This window comes from Oncorhynchus keta, chromosome 3 (assembly GCF_023373465.1).
Source record: "Oncorhynchus keta strain PuntledgeMale-10-30-2019 chromosome 3, Oket_V2, whole genome shotgun sequence".
NCBI lineage: Eukaryota > Metazoa > Chordata > Actinopteri > Salmoniformes > Salmonidae > Oncorhynchus > Oncorhynchus keta.
The window spans coordinates 18704719-18726838 of NC_068423.1; the positions used below are offsets into that span (position 1 = coordinate 18704719).

Here is a 22120-nt window from a genome sequence, read left to right on the forward strand (position 1 = left end):
GCCACCCCCGTGCTTCACGGTTGGGATGGTGTTCTTCGGCTTGCAAGCCGTTTTTCCTCCAAACATAACGATGGTCATTATGGCCAAACAGTTCTATTGTCACGTCCTGACCTTAGTTCCTTTTTTATGTCTCTATTTTAGTTTGGTCAGGGCGTGAGTTGGGGTGGGCATGTGTTCTATGTTGTTGTATTTCAATGTTTGGCCTGGTATGGTTCTCAATCAGAGGCAGCTGTCAATCGTTGTCTCTGATTGAGAACCATACTTAGGCAGCCTGTTTTCCCACTATGGGTTGTGGGTAGTTATTTTCTGTTTGTGTTTTTGTTGCACCTTACAGAACTGTTAATTTGTCGGTTTGTAGTTTTTATTCATCTTCATTCAAATGATTATGAATACGTACCACGCTGCACTTTGGTCCTCTTCTCCTTCTCCCGGCGACGATTGTTATATCTATTTTTGTTTCATCAGACCAGAGGACATTTCTTCAAAAAGTACGATCTTTATCCCCATGTGCAGTTGCAAACCGTAGTCTGGCTTTTTTATGGTGGTTTTGGAGCCGTGGCTTTATCCTTGCTGAGCGGCCTTTCAGGTTATGTCGATATAGGACTTGTTTTACTGTGGATATATATACTTTTGTATCTGTTTCCTCCAGCATCTTCACAAGGTCCATTGCTGTTGTTCTGGGATTCATTTGCACTTTTCGCACCAAAGTACGTTCATCTATAGGAGACAGAACGCGTCTCCTTCCTGAACGGTATGGCGGCTGCGTGGTCCCATGGTGTTTATACTTGCGTACTATTGTTTGTACAGATGAACGTGGTACCTTCAGGCGTTTGGAAATTGCTCCCAAGGATGAACCAGACTTGTGGAGGTCTACATTGTATTTTCTGAAGTCTTGGCTGATTTCTTTGATTTTCTCATGATGTCAAGCAAAGAGGCACTGAGTTTGAAGGTAGGTCTTGAAGTACATCCACAAGTACACCTCCAATGACTCAAATGATGTCAATTAGCCTATCAGAAGCTTCTAAAGCCATGACATAAGTTTCTGGAATTTTCCAAGCTGTTTAAAGGGACAGTCAGCTTAATGTATGTAAACTTCTGCCCTACTGGAATTGTGATACAGTGAATTTAAGTGAAATAATCTGTCTGTTAACAATTGTTAGAAAAATTACTTGTCATGCACAAAGTAGATGTCCTAACCGGCTTGCCAAAACTATAGTTTGTTAATTGACAAGAAATTTGTGGAGTGGTTGAAAAACGAGTTTTAATGACTCCAACATAAGTCTATGTAATCTTCCGACTGCAACTGTATGTGTTTTGTTGCTAGACTGAATACACCATTTAAATTGTGTCCATATAATTGGAAAACCTTATAAATGTATTGTATCTCACTGGGGTTTCCTCCCGTTAGTTCATTGGCATTACAATTCTTGTTTTTTCCCACACAACAAACAAAGACAAGGATATCTTGTTCTACGCTGCTTCGATGTTCAGAGTAGCAGTCACAGCCCTGAACAGCTAGGACATAATGAGCTAGGGTGGTGTATTAGTTAGACTTTGAAAGACGCTATATCTCCAAATCGGCCTCTCTCCCTTTGATCTCTCCTTTGTCTTAATTAGCACACAGTCTTCTCCATTATTACTGTGTTTAGCAAATCAATCAGTGCTTGAGAAAGGGGCCGTGCTGTTTACCCAAGACGCTGACATTGATCTTTAGCGATATGTGCATGCTCGAGCAGCCTTGGGGGAGGAGGGGAGTGAGTCGTGAGGAGTTGACTACAGACAGGACAGCACTATAGTCCTTGTGGTTAAATGGTTTTAAGTGGATTACAGGCTTTGATGTGGAGGAGGTTGTATGCTAAGTGGACTTTCACATCTGCTTTAAACAAAACACCATGTCCCTCACATTAAGGCTAATTATTGGCTATACGGGAGATGTCAGGACTCCTCTCTCTCTCTCAAACACACAGGACGCACACAAACACACGCATCTTTCTTTTTCCTTCTCAGCCACACATACAGTACCTGCCTGGACTTTGCCCAAGAATCTTTAGCACCAACCAGTGCTCAATTCATCGCCAGAGCCTTCCAGCTACTGAGCCAAAGAGAGCAGACTGGTCAGCAGAGTGAATGTCTAATTTCGCCGGAGTCAGTTTGGCAGTTGGCATGAGCAGTCTGACCAGCTCTAAGCTACTTTACAAAGCCTTTGTTTTTCCTGGCATCTCTCCTAATCTGTGGAATTTCTTGGCTGGGTTGTGATAAACTGAGGCCTTAAATGCCTATGGCATTTATATTTCCCCCTAGTCTTTGTTCTGTGCAGACATTTCCGGTGAGATTGACAACCATAACCTTTCCTCCGGGCTGCTCTCTCACTGGTTGTTGATTGGCGTCGGTGAAGGCACGGTCTACTAAGGCTCAAATTGATCTCTGGAGCATGGCTGTGCCGGGCTCAATCTAGCCGGCATCAATGCCCACTTTCACTGCCTCTGTCTATGTTTCTCTCTCTCTCTCTCTGTCTCTCTCTGTCTCTGTCTCTCTGTCTCTCTCTAAGGCAATGCATCTCAGTGCTAGAGGCTTCCGACAGACACCCTTGTTCAATTCCAGGCTGTATCACAACCGGCCATGATCAGGAGTCCCATAGGGCAATTGGCCCAGCGTCGTCCGGGTTTGCCCGGTGAAGGCCGTCATTGTAAATAAGAATTTGTTCTTAACTGACTTGCCGATGTTAAATAAAAACATATATTTCCCTGTCTAGTACCCTCCCTCGAAGCTCATAGTAGTTATAAAATGTTTGATGTGGGATATGTTTCTCTCTCCCTGCCATGATATGTGGCATCCTATCTCTAGAAAGCTCTCCTCTCATTTCACTGGGAGGTATCTGGTGATATAGCAGCTGTGGTCTATAGTGTACTGTAGATGTTTCCATCTCCCTGCCATGATACGTGCTAATTGGCTTGAAGAATGGCATCCTGCTCCCTCGTTGGGAGGTAGCGCCTTACACATATCAGCTGTGTACTGAAGCATTGAAATGAATGTGTAAGGCTAGGTGGGTGGTCGGCTAGCAACAACTGTGATGTATTCTGTGTGAAATGGCCACCTCAGCCTGAGCCTTTTGAATCCCAGCATGTTCTTGTGAAATCCAGGGAATTGTTGCCTCGTCCATGAGCAGTGGGGGAAATCACAGCTGTTCTCCCTGGTCTGTCTATGAGAGGGCTCGTTTGTTACACTGGGCTGGATATTCCCCTCTCATTCTTCCCTCTCTCCCTCTTGCTTTTCCCCTCTGTCACCAGATAGTTCTGTCAAATCCTCTAGAAGAATACACCTGGTCTCACTGGTATGGTCCATGGAGACAGTCTGGACTGGACAGCTCAGGGCAGCCAGCTGATTGCATGGAAGATGGGGTATCAGATGGGGTGTCTGGGTATCCTATGACACATGGAGGAATGTTTCTTCCATGTCTATAATTTAACAGAGTTGCTGCTAGAAATGTGTTCATTTGCCATTAGAAATGAGTTCATAATGCATGTTCTAGAATGCCACTCAAGCCAATCACAAGCAAGTATTCAACAATTTCATGGTATAAGTAACCCTATTGAATTCATGTCAATTCATGTTGTATGCTGTATGGTATTACTAGCAAGGTGTATTTTTGGTTCCTTATGAAATCATCTGGGCATCCCCCATTCAGTGATGCGATATACACTACATGCAGTTACATGCATCCACCAATAAGAACTTAGTCTAATAGTCTTCGGAAGTGGTCTCATGGTATATTTGTCTCTTACTGATATCTTGCAGTTGATGCTCTTTAGGGATAACAATTTACTGGTACTCTAGGCTCAGGAAAACCTACAATAGATAGCCTCTTTCAGCAATGTGTTGTAGCTCTAAAGTACCATCCCCTCTGTGTTGATGGACAGTGTGTTATTAACCCTTTTACCTCTCTGTAATTATCATGCTGCACAGCTGCTGGATGTGACCTTTCACAAGCATCATTTAGGAGAAGACCCTCTCTCTCCCTCAGACTAATATCAGTTGAGCTAGTGCCAGACTGGTGTGTGTGTGTGTGTGTGTGTGTGTGTTTAAAAGAGTTTGTGGATGTTTTCACAGGTGGATCGCAGGTCATTATAGATACCACTGACACAGATTAAAGTGATTGGGGGAAGATTTCTTCAGGTTACGGTGAAGGGGATTCCAATGACAGCATAGATAACTGTAGAGATTACGATCATTACTATTTACAATTTATAGAATGTGTTGAATGCTATGTTTGCAAATCCTTATTGACATTTTTTTCGAAAACATTGTCCCCTAAATCTAACTAGAATTTAACATGAATATTACTTTTTGAATGAACAGTGACTTACGTCCAAGAGTGAGGAACGTGGGTATACCTTAGACTGATGTGTTGTCACTTTGTGTCCCCACAGCGAGGACATCAGGACGGCTAATGTGATCGCTGCTGAAGCTGTCACCTGCCTGGTCATTGACAGAGAGTAAGTAGTTTCAAGATTTATTTGTTACACTCACACAAGTAAAGTGAAACTTAAATGCCCTTCCCAACAGTAGGGTCGTAAAGGGAGGTTTGTTACTGGAAACTTTACAAGTAAAGATTACCAATAAACTACCAGCATTTTGGTATCTTAGATTGTCTTTTTCATTAACCTGTTGCGACGAGCAATCCCGTATCCGGGATCCTATTTATAGCCTCAAGCTCATTACCATAACGCACCGTTAACTATTCATGAAAATCGCAAATTAAATGAAATAAATATATTAGCTCTCAAGCTTAGCCTTTTGTTAACAACACTGTCATCTCAGATTTTCAAAATATGCTTTTGAACCATAGCTAAACAAGCATTTGTGTAAGAGTATTGATAGCTAGCATAGAATTAAGCCTAGCATTCAGCATGCAACATTTTCACAAAAACAAGAAAAGCATTCAAATAAAATAATTTACCTTTGAAGAACTTCAGATGTTTTCAATGAGGAGACTCTCAGTTAGATAGCAAATGTTCAGTTTTTCCAAAAATATTATTTGTGTAGGACAAATCGCTCCGTTTTGTTCATCACGTTTGGGTAAGAAAAAACCCGAAAATTAAGTCATTACAACGCAAGCTTTTTTCCAAATTAACTCCATAATATCGACAGAAACATGGCAAGCGTTGTATAGAATCAATCCTCAAGGTGTTTTTCACATATCTATCGATGATAAATCATTCGTGGCAGTTGACTTTCTCCTCTGAAGAAAATGGAACGCGCATGGAGCTGGAGATTACGCAATAATTTCGACGGAGGACACCAGGCGGACACCTGGTAAATGTAGTCTCTTATGGTCAATCTTCCAATGATATGCCTACAAATAGGTCACAATGCTGCAGACACCTTGGGGAAACGGCAGAAAGTGCAGGCTCATTCCTGGCGCATTCACAGCCATATAAGGAGACATTGGAACACAGGGCATTCAAAATCTGGACCATTTCCTGTATGAAATTTAATCTTGGTTTCACCTGTAGCATTAGTTCTGGGGCACTCACAGATAATATCTTTGCAGTTTTGGAAACGTCAGAGTTTTTCTTTCCAAAGCTGTCAATTACATGCATAGTCGAGCATCTTTTCGTGACAAAATATCTTGTTTAAAACGGGAACGTTTTTTATCCAAAAATTAAAAGAGCGCCCCCTATCTCGAAGAAGTTAATAAGGCTATTTTCTCTAGAAACTCATGTACAATATGGACAATACGATTTTTAAAAAAAGTTATTCAAGTATAAATTACTAGAGATATAAACAGATTGGCATAGATTTTCTGTTAATCACTGAAGAGTCTGGTAAATTACTGAAAGCTTTGCATCCATTCCCAACAGTGCAGTATTGAATATCTAAATAGAGCAGTAGCCTGTAGGGTTGTAGTAGTAGCCTGTAGAGTAGTAGTAGCCTGTAGAGTAGTAGTATTAGTCTTTAGAGTAGTAGCCTGTAGGGTAGTAATAGTAGACTGTAGAGTAGTAGTCTGTAGGGTAGTAGTAGTAGCTTGTAGAGTAATAGTAGTAGCCTGTAGAATAGTATAATTTACCTGTAGAGTAGTAGTAGCCTTTAGAGTAGTAGCATGTAGCATAGTAGACTGTAGAGTGACAGTATTACCCTGTAGTGTAGTAGCCTGTAGAGTAGTAGTAGCCTGTAGATTGGTAGTAGTATCCGATGGAGTAGTAGCCTGTAGAGTTGTAGCCTGTATAGTAGCAGTAGTAGCCTGTAGAGTAGTAGTAGTAGCCTGTAGAGCAGTAGCATGTAACGTAGTAGCCTGTAGCGTAGTAGCCTGTAGGGTAGTAGTAGTAGCTTGTAGAGTAGTAGTAGTAGTAGCCTATAGAATAGTGGTAGAAGCTTGTAGAGTAGTAATTGACTGTAGAGTTGTAGCCTGTAGGGTAGAGTAGTAGCCTGTAGAATAGTAGTAGTAATAATAATAATGTGGTAGTAGCCTGTGAAATAGTAGTAGTAGCCTGTAGAGTAGTAGCCTGTAGAGTAGTTGTAGTAGCCTGTAGAATAGTATCCTGTAGGGTAGTAGCATATAGAGTAGTGGCCTGTAGGGTTGTAGTAGTAGCCTGTAGAATAGTAGCCTGTAGAGTAGTAGTAGTAGCCTGTAGAATAGTAGCCTGTAGAGTAGTAGTAGTAGCCTGTAGAGTAGCGGCCTGTAGAGTAGTAGCCTGTAGAATAGTAGCCTGTAGAGTTGTAGCCTGTAGATTAGTATATATTATTATATTATTATATATTATTAGTGGTAGTGGCCTGTGGAGTAGTGGCCTGTGGAGTAGTGGCCTGTAGCATAGTAGTAGCCTGTAGAGAAATAGCCTGTAGAGAAGTAGCCTATAGAGTAGTAGTAGTAGCCTGTAGAGTAGTAGCCTATAGAGTTGTAGTAGTAGCTTATAGAGCAGTAGGCTTTAGAGTAGTAGCCTGTAGAGTAGTTGCCTGTAGAGGAGTGGCCTGTAAGGTTTTATTAGTAGCCTGTAGAGTACTAGCCTGTGGAGTAGTAGCCTTTAGAGTAGTAGCAGCCTGTAGAGTAGTAGTAGCCAGTAGAGTAGTATCCTGTAGAGTAGTAGCCTGTAAAGTAGTAGTAGGAGCCTGTAGAGTAGTAGTAGTAGTAGTCTGTAGAATAGTGATAGAAGCCTGTAGTGTAGTAGCTTGTAGAGTAGTAGTAGTAGCCCATAGAACAGTAGTAGTAGCATGTAGAGTTGTAGCCTGTAGGATAGTAGTAGTAGCCTGTAGAGTAGTGGCCTGTAGTGTAGTAGTGGCCTGTAGAGTAGTAGCCTTTTGAGTATTAGCCTGTAGAGTAGTTGTAGTAGCCTGTAGAATAGTAGTAGTAGCCTGTAGAATAGTAGTAGTAGCCTGTAGAGTAGTATCATCAGATCAAATGTATTTATATAGCCCCTCTTACATCAGCTGATATCTCAAAGTGCTCTACAGAAACCCAGCCTGAAACCCCAAACAGCAAGCAATGCAGGTGTAGAAGCACGGTGGCTAGGAAAAACTCCCTAGAAAGGCCAAAACCTTGGAAGAAACCTAGAGAGGATCCAGGCTATGAGGGGTGGCCAGTCCTCTTCTGGCTGTGCCGGGTGGAGATTATAACAGAACATGGCCAAGATGTTCAAATGTTCATAAATGTCCAGCATGTTCAAATAATAATAATCACAGTAGTTGTCGAGGGTGTAGCAAGTCAGCACCTCAGGAGTAAATGTCAGTTGTCTTTTCATAGCAGATCATTAAGAGTATCTCTAACGCTCCTGCTATCTCTAGAGAGTTGAAAACAGCAGGTCTGGGACAGGTAGCACGTCCGGTGAACAGGTCAGAGTTCCATAGCCTCAGGCAGAACAGTTGAAACTGGAGCAGTAGCAAGGCCAGGTGGACTGGGGACAGCAAGGAGTCATCATGCCAGGTAGTCCTGAGGCATGGTCCTAGGGCTTGGGTCCTCCAAGAGAGAGAAAGAAAGAGAGAAAGAGAGAATTAGAGAGAGCATACTTAAATTCACACAGGACACCGGATAAAGCCGGAGAAGTACTCCAGATATAACAAACTGACCCTAGTCCCCCGACACATAATCTACTGCAGCATAAATACTGGAGGCTGACACGGGAGGGGTCAAGAGACACTGTGGCCCCATCCGATGATACCCCCGGACAGGGCCAAGCAGGAAGGATATAATCCCACCCACTTTGTGAAAGCACAGCCCCCACACCACTAGAGGGATATCTTCAACCACTAACTTACCATCCTGAGACAAGGCCGAGTATAGCCTACAAAGATCTCCGCCACGGCACAACCCAGGGGGGGGCGCCAACCCAGACTGGAAGATCACGTCAGTGACTCAACCCACTCAAGTGACTCACCCCTCCTAGGGATGGCATGAAAGAGCACCAGTAAGCCAGTGACTCAGCCCCTGTAAAAGGGTTAGAGGCAAAGAATCCCAGTGGAGAGAGAGGAACTGGCCAGGCAGAGACAGCAATGGCGTTTCGTTGCTCCAGAGCCTTTCCGTTCACCTTCACACTCCTGGGCCAGACTACACTCAATCATATGACCCACTGAAGAGATGAGTCTTCAGTAAAGACTTAAAGGTTGAGACCGAGTCTGCGTCTCTCACATGGGTTGGCAGACCATTCCATAAAAATGTTGCTCTATAGGAGAAAGCCCTGCCTTCAGCTGTTTGCTTTGAAATTTTAGGGACAATTAGGAAGCCTGCGTCTTGTGACCGTAGCGTACGTGTAGGTATGTACGGCAGGACCAAATCGGAAAGATAGGTAGGAGCAAGCCCATGTAATGCTTTGTAGGTTAGCAGTAAAACCTTGAAATCAGCCCTTGACTTAACAGGAAGCCAGTGTGGGTAGGCTAGCACTGGAGTAATATGATACAATTTTGGGGTTCTAGTCATTCTGTAGAGTAGTAGTAGCCTGTAGAGTAGTAGTAGTATCCTGTGGAGAAGTAGCCTGTAGAGTTGTAGCCTGTAGAGTAGTAGTAGTAGCCTGTAGAGTAGTAGTAGTAGCCTGTAGAGTAGTAGCCTGTAGGGTAGTATTAGTAGCTTGTAAAGTAGTAATGATAGTATCCTGTAGAATAGTATTAGTAGCCTTTAGAGTAGTAGCCTGTAGAGTAGTAGCCTGTAGAGTAGTAGCCAGTAGAGTGTTGGCCTGTAAGGTTTTATAAGTAGCCTGTGGAGTAGTAGCCTGTAGAGTTTTAGCCAGTAGAGTATTGGCCTGTAAGGTTTTATAAGTAGCCTGTAGAGTTGTAGCCTGTAGGGTAGTAGCCTGTAGAGTTGTATCCTTTATGGTCGTAGTAGTGACCTGTAGAGTAGTAGCCTGTAGAGTTGTAGCCTGTAGGGTAGTAGCCTGTAGAGTTGTAGCCTGTAGGGTAGTAGCCTGTAGAGTTGTATCCTTTATGGTCGTAGTAGTGGCCTGTAGAGTAGTAGTCTGTAGAGTAGTAGCTTATGGAGTAGTAGAGTAGTAGTTGTATTCTGTAGAGTATTAGCCTGTTGAGTATTATCCTGTAGAGTAGTAGCCTGTAGAGTAGTAGCCTGTAGACTAGTAATAGTAAACTGTGGGGTAGTAGTCTGTCGGGTAGTAATATTAGACTGTAGGTTAGTAGCCTGTAGAGTTGTATCCTTTATGGTCGTAGTAGTGACCTGTAGAGTAGTAGTCTGTAGAGTAGTAGTAGTAGTAGCTTGTAGACTAGTAATAGCAGACTGTGGTGTAGTAGTCTGTCGGGTAGTAATATTAGCCTGTCAGGGTAGTGGCCTGTAGAGTTGTATCCTTTATGGTCGTAGTAGTGACCTGTAGAGTAGTAGTCTGTAGAGTTGTAGCCTGTCAGGGTAGTAGCCTGTAGAGTTGTATCCTTTATTGACGTAGTAGTGACCTGTAGAGTAGTAGTCTGTAGAGTTGTAGCCTGTCAGGGTAGTAGCCTGTAGAATTGTATCCTTTATTGACGTAGTAGTAGTCTGTAGAGTTGTAGCCTGTCAGGGTAGTAGCCTGTAGAGTTGTATCCTTTATTGACGTAGTAGTGACCTGTAGAGTAGTAGTCTGTAGAGTTGTAGCCTGTCAGGGTAGTAGCCTGTAGAATTGTATCCTTTATTGACGTAGTAGTGACCTGTAGAGTAGTAGTCTGTAGAGTTGTAGCCTGTCAGGGTAGTAGCCTGTAGAGTTGTATCCTTTATGGACGTAGTAGTGACCTGTAGAGTAGTAGTCTGTAGAGTTGTAGCCTGTAGAGTAGTAGTCTGTAGAGTTGTAGCCTGTCAGGGTAGTAGCCTGTAGAGTTGTATCCTTTATGGTCGTAGTAGTGACCTGTAGAGTAGTAGTCTGTAGAGTTGTAGCCTGTAGAGTAGTAGTCTGTAGAGTTGTAGCCTGTCAGGGTAGTAGCCTGTAGAGTTGTATCCTTTATGGTCGTAGTAGTGACCTGTAGAGTAGTAGTCTGTAGAGTTGTAGCCTGTCAGGGTAGTAGCCTGTAGAATTGTATCCTTTATGGTCGTAGTAGTGGCCTGTAGAGTAGTAGTCTGTAGAGTTGTAGCCTGTCAGGGTAGTAGCCTGTAGAGTTGTATCCTTTATGGTCGTAGTAGTGGCCTGTAGAGTTGTAGCCTGTAGGTTAGTAGCCTGTGGAGTAGTAGTAGTAGTAGCTTTTAGACTAGTAATAGCAGACTGTGGTGTAGTAGTCTGTCGGGTAGTAATATTAGCCTGTAGGTTAGTAGCCTGTAGAGTTGTATCCTTTATGGTCGTAGTAGTGACCTGTAGAGTAGTAGTCTGTAGAGTAGTAGTAGTAGTAGCTTGTAGACTAGTAATAGCAGACTGTGGTGTAGTAGTCTGTCGGGTAGTAATATTAGCCTGTCAGGGTAGTGGCCTGTAGAGTTGTATCCTTTATGGACGTAGTAGCGACCTGTAGAGTAGTAGTCTGTAGAGTTGTAGCCTGTAGAGTAGTAGTCTGTAGAGTTGTAGCCTGTCAGGGTAGTAGCCTGTAGAGTTGTATCCTTTGTGGTCGTAGTAGTGGCCTGTAGAGTTGTAGCCTGTAGGTTAGTAGCCTGTGGAGTAGTGTTAGTAGCCTTTAGAGTAGTAGTAGTATTCTGTTGAGTAGTAGCCATTAGAGTAGTAGCATGTAGAGTAGTTGTATTATCTTGAGTTTTTGCCTTTGGGGTAGTAGTGGTAGCCTGTAGAGTAGTAATATTAGACTGTAGGGTAGTAGCCTGTAGAGTTGTAGCCTGTATGGTAGTAGTAGTGGCCTGTAGAGTTCTAGTCTGTAGAGCTGTTTCCTGTAGGGTAGTAGCCTGTAGAGTAGTATTAGTAGCCTGTAGCGTAGTAGTAGAAGCCTGTAGAGTAGTAGCCTGTAGGGTAGTAGTAGTAGTAGCCTGTAGGGTAGTAGCCTGTGGAGTAGGAGCCTGTAGAGTAGTAGCCTGCAGGTTAGTTGAAGTAGCTAGCAGAGTAGTAGCCTGTAGAGTAGTAGTAGTAGCCTGTAGAGTAGTCGCCTGTGGATTAGGATCCTGTAGGGTAGTAGTTGTATCTGTAGCATAGTAGTAGTAGTAGCCTGTAGGGTAGTGGCCTGAATTTTTTATTTTATTTCCCCTCATTTAACCAGCTTCCTGGTCAAGATAGTCTGCACCAAGTCATTACACAATTATAGACAGACAAGATTAAAAACTACAGGCAATCTAATACAAAAACAGAGAATTCACAAGAGTATAACAAAATCCTTAAACAGCAAATTAAAAACATTGACAGGTCAGGGAATCAGCCTTAAAATCCTTCATCAATGATTTAAAAACACCAATCGGGACAAGTTCTTCCAGTTTAAAATTATTTTGCAAGGCGTTCCAAGCTGATGGCGCAGAGTACAATAAAGCCCTTTCGTCAAATTCAGTCCGGACATTTGGAACAGTTAGCACGATAAAGTCCTGCAAATGAAGAGAGTACCCACCACGTTTCTGAACAATAAAAATGCCCCCAAAAAATGGTAGTAAACACAAAATGGCTTTGTAAATAGAAGAATCCCAGTGACTGAGCCTACAAGTGCACTTTATTTACCAGACCTCCCAGGTATATAAAGTGCAGTGATGCTTAAGGGTTTTGCAGTTTAAAATACATCTCAATGCTCCATGGTAAAGGGTGTCAATTGATATCAAACACTGAGCGGAAGCATTCATATATAAAATATCCCCATAGTCTAGTAAAGGCATAAATGTAGCTGATACTAGCCTCCTTCTGGCATCAAAAGAAAAACAGGCCTTATTCCTAAAATAAAATCCCAATTTCAGCTTCAATTTTTTAGTAAATTGTTGAATATGCAATTTAAAAGAGAGGTTGTCATCAATTAAAATTCCAAGATATTTATATGAGATTACAGTGTCAATCTCATTGCCCTGACGGGTAGTAATAGGTGAAAGGTTCAGAGGTCTATTTCTTGCTTTAGAAAACACCATTATTTTAGTTTAGTCAGTATTGAGGTTAAGCTTCCATTGTCACAAGGTATGTTGAACATTATAAAAAGCCGTTTGCAAGTTCTGGAAAGCTTTTGTGAGAGACGAGACACAACAATAAAAAAACGTATCATCAACATGAAAGTGAAGTTGTACATTTTGCACATTTTTGTCTAAATTATTAATATAAATAGTGAATAAGATGGGACCAAGTACAGAGCCCTGGGGCACACCATTACAGACAGACAATTTAACAGACACGAGCCCATAAAATTGAGTGCCGTGAGTTCTATCAGACAGATAGTTAGCAAACCATGCAACTGCATGCTCTGAAAGACCTACGCTCGACAACCTCTACCTCAGTATAGCATGATCAAATGTATCATAAGATTTAGAGAGGTCAATAAAAAGTGAGACAAAGTGCTGTTTTTTGTCAAGGGATTCAGTGATATCAGTTAAAACCTTCATGGCTGCTGTAATTGTGCTATGCTTCTTCCTGAAGTCCGATTGGTACATTGAAGAAATAGTTACTATATAAAACTCTTTTAGCTGTTCACTAACAAGGGTTTCAAGTATTTTCGCCAGGGGTGACAGCTTTGAGATTGGCCTATAATTATTTAAAAGAGTTGGATCTCCCCCTTTTCAAAGTGCCCTTTTAAAAGTGGTAAGACAAATGCTGATTTCCAGATCTTTGGAATTTCATTACATTCCAGGGTTAGATTGAACAGCTATGTAAGTGGTTCAGCTGTGGAATCAGCTGCCAGTTTTAAAAAGCAGGGATCAAGAAGATCAGGACCTGCAGGCTTTCTCTGATCTAAGGATTTCAGGGCTTTATGTACCTCTTGCACTGAGAATGACAAAAAGCTACATGTTTGACCAGCTCTCACTGGTTCATCCACACAGGGCTGTACAGAGACAGAGGACACTGACTCAAACAGCCTACCAGATGATACAAAGTGCTCATTGAACCAATTCAGCATTTCAATTTTGTCATATACAGCAACAGAGTCCTTGACGGTAATTCATTAACATTACTGTTACCAGACATAGACTTAATAGCCTTTAAAACGTTCCATGGTCATTCAGGTTATCAGTGGTAACAGACATAAAATATTCAGACTTGGCCTTCCTGAGAAAAGAATAACACTTGTTTTCGGAACTGCCTAAAAAAGAAGCCAATCAGTATCAAAACATAATTTCCTTGCTTTAGCCCAGGCTAGACTACGTTTGTGAATTATACAAAACAGCTCAGACGAAAACCATGGATTATCTCTCCCTTTAACTCTGAACCTGTGGAATGGGGCATGTTTGTTTACTGTTTGGAAAAAAAACATAATGAAAGAATTTCCAGGCAGTTTCCACATCAGGAATAAACTCAATCTGCTCCAGTCAAAATAAAATAAATCATGAAAGAAAGCCTGCTCATTAAAACTCTTTAAATTCCTCTTATGAAGAAAGCGTGGATTTGTCTTAGGAACCTTAGTATTTCTAACAGCAGCAACAGCACAATGGTCACGTAAATCATTACAAAAAACACCAGAATATTTATGTGATACATTTGTCAACATAAATTCAATCAGGGTAGATTTCTCTGGACATTTAAGATTTGGGCGAGAGGGTGAGTTAATCAACTGAGTAAGATTCATAGAATTACAAAACATTTTTAAATCATCAGACACCGGCTTCAACCAACACCAGTTGAGTTCACCAATCAAGATCATTTCACTGTAAAGAAGTTTAGACATAAGGTTCATCAGAGAAGAAAATGCATCACCGAGAGCAAAAGGGGGTTTAAACAGCCTATCACAGTTATAGAGAGGCCCTTTGAAACCTCAAGATTCAAAGCAAAACATTTCAACTGTTTACAAATAGTTACAGACTTTGCCACACTTACAAGGAATTTAGTCTTTACATATATAGCCACACCCCCACCTTTCTTAACTCGATCAGTGCGATACACATTGTAACCATTTATACAAATATTCTTATCAAGAATAGACTTGCTGAGCCAGGTTTCAGAAAACACAATTACATCAGCATCAGTGTATTTAGCCCAAGTCCTAACCCCATCAATTTTTGACAACAGGCTACTTACTAAAACCAGATCGAGATTTAAAATCAGAGGGGGGTTGGAGACATTTGCACATCAGGGCCAGGGTTTTAGGTTGCACTTTACCATGATATCAACATTAAATTAAAGGTTAAATAACAAATAAAAAATATCAACAAAAGAAGAATAAGTAGGTACCTCTGTTTAATAACCTTTGCACGGCTTCTCTTTTTAAGAGACCTACTGCAAGCGAATTCTACAAGTGAGTTTCCAGACAACACAAAACAGTCATTTGAAACCATTAGACTTTGTAAGTGACACAAGTTCGTACTGTACACATCATCATAGATCTGGGGCGGCAGGTAGCCTAGTGGATCGAATCCCTGATCTGACAAGGTAAAATTCCGTCATTCTGCCCCTGAACAAGGCAGTTAACCCACCTGTTCCCCGGTAGGCCGTCATTGTAAATAAGAATTTGTTCTTAACTGACTTGCCTAGTTAAATAAAGGATAAATAAAATCACAAATGCATCGGCACTTGGACAAGTGGACTGTGTGGAAAAGAGCGAGTTACCGCAGACAAAATGTCTAATAGATAGGAGAGCACATTGTCCGATGTACTCACACAGCCACAGCGACAATGTTCATTTTCTCCAGAGTTCAGTAGTCAGTGAACAAAGCAATACCACGAAAATTGACATTTTCTCTGAGAGATGTAAGAAATAGAGGCCAAGGAAAGGTAAGGGGAGAGCAGGACTGTGTGAATGTATGAGGTTGTGCACGTGTTAGTAGATTGGGTGTGGGGGTCGATCGAGAGAACGTGTTGGGGATTGTTGAGCTGCCTCTGACAGCCAGGCGGAGAGCTGAGGATAGAACCCAGGCCATCCAGAGAGAGGGTTACTTTGGTAAACTTCAAGTAAAGAAGTGCAAATAGCGGAAAAAATATGTGCCCGAGTTGAGGGAGACCCACGATCTTTACACCAGCAAAACAAAATAGTTTGTACTACACAGCAAGGAAATTGTGGATTTGCCCCACCATAAATGAATACGTTATTAGTCGGTTAGAATCTACTAGTCACAGACAAACAACTTGACATGCTGCCATCTTGGATCTTACGATAGGGTTTTTCTGTAGGGTAGTAGTAGTAGCCTGTAGGGTAGCAGCCTGTAGAGTAGTAGCCTGTAGGGTAGTAGCCTGTAGAGTAGGAGTCCGTAGGGTAGTAGCCTGTAGGGTAGTAGTAGTAGCCTAAATGGTAGTAGTAGTAGCCCAAAGACTAGTAGACTGTAGGATAGTAGCCTGTAGGATAGTAGCCTGTAGAGTAGGAGCCTGTAGAGTAGGAGCCTGTAGAGTTGGAGCCCGTAGGGTAGTAGACAGTAGAGTTGTAGCCTGTGCGCGGGTTGTTGATTAACCCTTTACTGCCATAAAATAAACAATGTATAGTAGAGCATTACCTCATCATATTGATTAATGGTTAACAGTAGCGTGACTATAGGATCAGTATCTTTTAGGAAGATTATTGATCCATATCATTGGTTACAGATAATTAATCACTGATCAATACTATGCCAGTTATTCCTAATCCGAACAAATACCTTCACCACATTGAAAAGGTGGCTTCACCTATACAATTAAAACATCATATAAAGGACAATGAAAAGGTTCCTGTTTTGAATGACACCCAGCTTTGTAAAACAGTGGGACTGGGGATGGAGTGCTGTGCACAGCATGGTAGCCTGAGCCTGTACCTCCTCACAGACCCAGCAGCACTCGCTGTGTGTGGTCTGGGTCTCTGTGTGTCTCTGTCTCGGTCTGTGTAGCTCAGAGCCAGAGGCAAGGCTAAAAGAAGGCAATCCCAGAACAGCAGACAAACACTGGAGAAAAGAGTGGACCATTCACCTTTCTCTCTGCAGGAAAGCCACCATTCATTTTATCACGTTGGACGGCTGAAAGCTTTATGGCCAAGGCCATTCGAGAGGACTTGTTTTGGCTGCCACACTGTGCTCCCTCTGTCGTCATGCCGTTGTCGTGCACATAATGATGTGATCGCTGTGGTGTGGTGGGATTCCTGGAGCGTGTCTGAAATAACACACTATTCCAAAAAAAAGAAGGAACTGTATTATGAAGCCAAGATCAATGATGGACAGAACGATGGAAATAGTGCTTCATATGAAATGATGGGCAGAAAGACCAATTCCACTCCGTATTTCATCCAATCAGATGGCTTATTCTTCACTTAACCATTTCATGTTGCCAATTATTGTAATGATTAGTGGGCAAACTTAGGCAGGGCATGCCAGCAACGAACAGTGAGCCATCGTATTCATGCATAAAACCATGAAAGATAATGAAAGAAAAGCATTTGTAAGTTTGAATTTTGTAAAATTAGTGTGGAAGAGGTGGACAAGTATTGTTATCAATCAATAATGACAAACCTCCTGGCGTTTACAACTTACATGGAAAGCTAGAAAGGAGGGTAGACTCTGAGTCTAAAAACCCTATCCTATATGTCATATCTTTAATATGAGTATAGAGGATTTTTTTTTCATCAGGCCTGGAGGAAAGCCAAAGTCATTCTGCTACCCAAGAATGGTAAAGCTCAATTTACTGGTTCTAACAGCTGACCTATCAGCTTGCTGCCAGGTCTTAGCAAACTGTTGGAAGAAATTGTGTTTGACCAAATACAATGCTATTTCTCTGTACACAAATTAACAACAGCCTTTCAGCATGCTTATAGAGAAGGGCAGTCAACTGACACACATTACTGATGATTGGTTAAAAGAAATTGATAATAACAAGATTGCGGTACCTGTAGTGTTAGATTTCAGTGCTGCCTTTGATTTTATTGACCATAACCTGTTGTTGAAAAAACGTATGTCTTGTAGCTTTTCAACCTCAGCTCTGAATCCATGATATGGCAATCTATCCAATAGAACACAGAGGGTTTTCTTTAATGGAAGATTCTCTAATGTTAAACATGTGAAGTGTGGTGTACTGCAGGGCAGCTCTCTTGGCCCTCTACTCTTTTCTATTTTTACCAATGACCTGTCACCTTTTTTTTTACCAAGCCTATGTGTCCATGTATACTGATGATTCAACACCCAATAAGTGTCAGCAACCACAGCTAGTGAAATCACTGCAACCCTAAACAAATAGTTGCAGTCAGTTTTATAATGGGTGACCAATAATAAACTGGTCCTGTACTCTCTACAACTAAGAGCAATGTATTTGGTACAAATCTCCCTAAGTTCTAGACCTCAGCTGAATCTGGTAATTAATGGTGTGGCTGTTGGATAAGTTGAGGAGACTCAATTACTTAGTTTAACCTTAGATTGTAAACCTTCAAGGCAGGGTAGCCTAGTGGTTAGAGCGGTGGACTAGCAACCAGAAGATTGCAAATGTACAGTATTATACAGAGCCATGATTAGGGCTGCTAGGGCTGCTACCTTGACCGTATTACCGCCACACCGGCGGTCACGGGTCATGACAGCAGTCAAATTCCAAATTCCACACTCTCTTGTCAATGCAAATGTAATCAAAAATGTAATCAAACACTTCATGAGAGCTCATGAGCTCATGTTCCACAACATTCCTATAGGCTATGCAATTGCGTGAGAAACTGGTTGATGGCCTCTTCTAAAAATAGAAGGTCCCCTCAGCTTTCTATAGTCTAGGCCTACTATATTTTTTCCTAACCTTTCATAATATTAAGAATATTGCTTTTCTTTACAACAGGAGTATAGCCTACCTGGCTGGCATGAAAATGAACCATGGGAAAAGCATCCTCCATTTGCAATTTAGGTGCAAAGATTACATGTATTTCTTTCTGCTGCCCCTGTTTTTTTTTCACGCTTATAGCCTACTAACCGTGTGCGCATTGCTGCGTTTATAATGTGAAGAAATAACCTAATAGTTTATTAACATTTTAAGTTAAACATTCTCATTTGTTGCGTCAGCCTCATTGCTTAAAACAGATTTGTTTTATGCTAGTGGTTGTATTCATTTGGGATCTATCGCATCCCATAACTGTCCCAGGCTATGTTTGTAATATTTATTTATTGCACAGAATAGAATAGGTCAACCTTTGTACTATGGGAGATAGTAGATTGACATAGGCTAGTGCTTTTGCTGTTCGTTAGGCCTGCTCATCTTGTTGGCTAACGAAAAGTAAATGTGGACATTTATTCCAATATCTTCAATATGCGCCTCGGAATTGGATACAGACTCGCGCAGTTGCGTCCCTGATGTGTCTGTCTTTACTTGTAGCCTGTGAGAAAAGACCTGATCACCTGATGGAGAGCCATGTGAGTAAGAGATGCTTCAGCACGCAGCCGGGAAAAGGGGATTATAATTATTGCAGCCATTGTCTGCTAAAGGCATGGATTGTTTTAGGGGGCATTACGGCCACACTCACGGGATGCAGCTGGGAAATTCAAGGCATTATCAAGTGCTTGTCAAATTGTGAATGAGAGACTGATGAAGTGTGTGTACAGCCTGCACAAAAACAAACTAAGCAGAGCTTGCCTTTCATGCAACTTTTTTCAGATCATCATTAGTCGTATCATACAGCCTTAGAATGTATTAAAAATCAAAACATTTAGCGCAACCATTGTATCAGAACTAAAGTTACATAAATAACTTAAGCTTAATTAAAACTCTTTTGGGATAGGGGGCAGCATTTTCACTTTTGGATGAATAGCGTGCCCAGAGTGAACTGCCTCCTACTCTGTTCCAGATGCTAATATATGCATATTATTATTGGAATTGAATAGAAAACACTCTGAAGTTTCTAAAACTGTTCGAATGATGTCTGTGAGTATAACAAAACTCATATGGCAGGCGAAAACCTGAGAAAAATCCAACCAGGAAGTGGGAAATCTGAGGTTTGTAGTTTTTCAAAGCTTGGCCTACCGAATACATAGTTGGATATGGATAAAGTTGCACTTCCTACAGCTTCCACTAGATGTCAACCGTCTTTAGAAACTTGAATGAGGATTCTACTATAAAGGAGGGGCTCATGAGACCTGTTTGAGTCAGTGGTCTGGCAGTGACTCAGGCTCGTGACGCGCGTTCCCGACAGAATTACCTCTCGTTCCAGTGCTTTTCTTTAGACATAGGAATTCTCCGGTTGGAAGCTTATTGATGTTTTATGTTAAAAACATCCTAAAGATTGATTCCATACATCGTTTGCTTGCGCCTCATGAAGATGGATTACTGGGCTGGACACACTAACAATAAGTGGATATTTGGACATAAATTATGAACTTTATGGAACTTTATGGAACAAATCAGTCATTTATTGTCGAACTGGGATTCCTGGGAGTGCCTTCGGATGAAGGTCATCAAAGGTAAGTGAATATTTATGGTTTTATTTCTAACTTCTGTTGACTCCAAAATGGCAGATATTTCTCTGGCTGGTTTGTGCTCTGAGCCCCGTTCTCAGATTATGCTTTTTCCGTAAAGTATTTTTGAAATCTGACACAGCAGTTGCATTAAGGAGAAGTCTAACTTTAATTCTGTGAATAACAATTGTATCTTTTATCAATGTTTATTATGAGTATTTCTGCAAAATCATCTGATGTTTTGGAATCAAAACATTACTGCACGTAACGCACCAATGTAAACTGAGATTTTTGTATATAAATATGCACATTATCGAACAAAACATACATGTATTGTGTAACAGGATGTCCTATGAGTGTCATCTGATCAAGATCATCAAAGGTTAGTGATTAATTTGATCTATATTTCTGCTTTATGTGACTCCTATCTTTGGATGGAAAAATGGCTGTGTTTTTTTGACTTGGCGATGATCTGACATAATCATATGTTGTGCTTTCGCTGTAATGAATTTTTGAAATCGGACATGATAGGTAGATTAACAAGAAGTTTGTCTTTCATTTGCTGTATTGGAGTTGTTAATGTGTGATAGTTACATATTTCTAAAAAATATTTTTGAATTTTTGCACGCTGCCTTTTCAGCTGAATGTTGTCGAGCGGTTCCGCTAGCGGAATGCTTGCCTTAGAAAGGATACGATCCCTGTTTCTTTGTTAACCGCTCAACACAGAATAGCCGGATGTGCGCAATCTCTCAAACCGTTTGGAGAAAATATCCTTTCTATTTTATTCAGCTATGGTCAATTGTATTATTCAAACTATAAAATAATATCAAATAATGCCATGGAATTCTAAGCGAATCGTGTTTGTTAAATCTTGTCTGCTAAATCTTGCCTGCCATATTGCATAGCCAGATCAGGGCCTATGAAGGACAACTCAGAGTATAATATTTTGTTTTTCTGAAATAGACTACATGTTTCTTTAGACCTGTATAAAATAAATCATTGCTTTATTGTGATGATGTAGACTATATTACATGGATTTATTCGACTTTTTAAAATGTAGATGTTCCAAAGGTCTGCATCGATGTGTGGAAGCCAAGAGATGCTAAATGTGTTCATGTGAATTAACAGTCAATTACCGTGAGACCGGCAGTTATTATCTTGACAATCACCGGCTGAAAAAAAGCCATGACCGCCACAGTCCTAGCCATGATTGCATGGAACTCCCTTCCACCTCATATAGCACTAGGGAACAGCAAACCTGGTTCAATAAACAAATAGTGCAACACTTCATGGCACAATGCCTCTCCCCCATGTGACCTTCTTGTTGTGATGGTGTACTGGAATGTACAGTATGTGTGTAACTGATAGGTGCATACACTACATGTTCAGGTTTTTAAATGTATGTCAGTTGTAAAGTATTTTGTCTGTAACGTCTTCTTCGTTATATTTCAGTTAGACTTGCTATCGCCATTGGCGTCGGCTAATGGGGATCCTAATCAAATAAATCCCTATATAGTGCATTACTTTTGACCAGGGTCCATGGGGTAGTGCACTATATAGGGAATAGAGTGCCATTTTGGTGTAGACTTGGTACCAAACATACGCTCGGACACGGAGACGAACAGTGTGGTCAGGAAGATATAGCAATGATAAGCTGAGTTGAGCCGAGTTTGGGCAGCGCTGCTCTGGACTATGAACTTCTGAAGTCTTGTGCATCACTAATATCAATCTCATTTATATGGCAACTCGACCTTATCCAGTGGGAGTGGACAGCTTGTATACAGGCTTTTATAGAAGAGGCACACTAAGAATACAACTTTAAATGGGTCAGCATGTGGGTCTATATTTAGAGCAAAGCAGTTCACACTTCAAATACCCTTTATTGCCTATCATGGGTCATTATTCCTGGATGATATCGGAATCTTTTTGCAGCGGCCAAGTCAGGAAATGATAATAAACTCCTACAGTCTAGACATAAATTTCACATAATGAGTTCATAACTGTCAGGGAGATGTGACAGTTCTCGCCTAACCTCATCCGAGATCAGACATTCTCTCACACTTACCTTAAGTAATGTTGATTGTGTAATCTAATTAATAATAATAATAATAATATATGCCATTTAGCAGACGCTTTTATCCAAAGCGACTTACAGTCATGTGTGCATACATTACTCAAAACTATTTTTTTTAAAGATCCTTGTCAAAATTCTTAACGGTCTGACACTTGAATCTAACACTTGCGAGAGCAGACTCATAAACTTCAGACATAACTGTCTATCTATATCTGTGGCGATTATAGCCATGG

The 22120-nt window shown here is 41.2% G+C and overlaps 1 protein-coding gene across 2 annotated transcripts in view; it reads left to right on the forward strand.

Annotated features, from left to right (window-relative positions):
• The first annotated feature begins 4432 nt into the window (after positions 1 to 4432).
• The window catches only part of LOC118368484 (cGMP-dependent protein kinase 1), a 37401-nt gene continuing 19713 nt past the window's right edge, over positions 4433 to 22120 (forward strand). For both annotated transcript variants that reach the window (XM_035752636.2, XM_052491830.1), the window contains exon 1: positions 4433 to 4493. The gene's annotated coding sequence lies outside the window, so the exon portion shown is untranslated. The remainder of the gene's footprint in view (positions 4494 to 22120) is intronic.